Consider the following 780-nt stretch of genomic DNA (forward strand, 5'->3'; position numbering starts at 1 on the left):
CAAGGTGCAAAAGGTTTCACATCTCAACCAACAGATTTCAGCCCCAAGACCTTCATTTCAGGTGTGTGTCCCCTCCCAACAAGCAAGTGTCATACTTCTATTGACCTAGAACCTTCAAGCATATCACATAGGCTGCCCGTCCTCCAATGAATTTTCCCTTCTATTTAACTACAAAGATTGAGTTGAACGTTCCGATAAGTGGCTGTTAGCTGCCCGTTTTCGCATAAATTACCCCAAACAAATTTTCCCTTCTAACAGGCCGTGTCCTTATGATTTTCCCTTCAAGTGAGCACGCCTTACTATTCAGCGTCCTGACCTAGAGGCGAACAAGAGGAGCTCCGAAACGATATTGAGCGGGTCGGTGCGCGCCGACAACAACAGCAGCAGCAGCAGTCAGCACGACGCTGAGTGTGGGTGCACTCCGACAGCAACAGCAGCAGCAGTCAGCACGACGCTGAGCGTGGTTGCGCTCAGACAGCAACAGCAGCGGCAGTAAGCACGACGCTGAGCGTGGGTGCGCTCCGACAGCAACAGCAGCTGCAGCAGCAGTCAGCACGACGCTGAGCGTGGGCGCGCTCAGACAGCAACAGCAGCGGCCAGCACACGCCGTGCTTGCGTGCGCTCCGACAGCAACAGCAGCAGCAGCAGCAGTCCGCACGACACTCAGCGTGGGTGCGCCCCGACAACAACTGTTGCTGTTGCTGTTGTTGTCGGGGCGCACCCAAGCTCAGCGTCGTGCTGACTGCTGCTGCTGCTGTTGTTGTCCGGGCGCACCCACGC

At 56.0% G+C, this 780-nt stretch overlaps 1 protein-coding gene across 1 annotated transcript in view; it reads left to right on the plus strand.

Annotated features, from left to right (window-relative positions):
• The first annotated feature begins 12 nt into the window (after positions 1 to 12).
• Positions 13 to 780, plus strand: part of LOC127750935 (uncharacterized) — a 5030-nt gene continuing 4262 nt past the window's right edge. Inside the window, exon 1 of the mRNA XM_052273673.1 lies at positions 13 to 61. The gene's annotated coding sequence lies outside the window, so the exon portion shown is untranslated. The remainder of the gene's footprint in view (positions 62 to 780) is intronic.

The sequence above is a fragment of the Frankliniella occidentalis genome, unplaced genomic scaffold (assembly GCF_000697945.3).
Source record: "Frankliniella occidentalis isolate FOCC.00 unplaced genomic scaffold, Focc_3.1 Scaffold291, whole genome shotgun sequence".
Classification (NCBI taxonomy): Eukaryota; Metazoa; Arthropoda; class Insecta; order Thysanoptera; family Thripidae; genus Frankliniella; species Frankliniella occidentalis.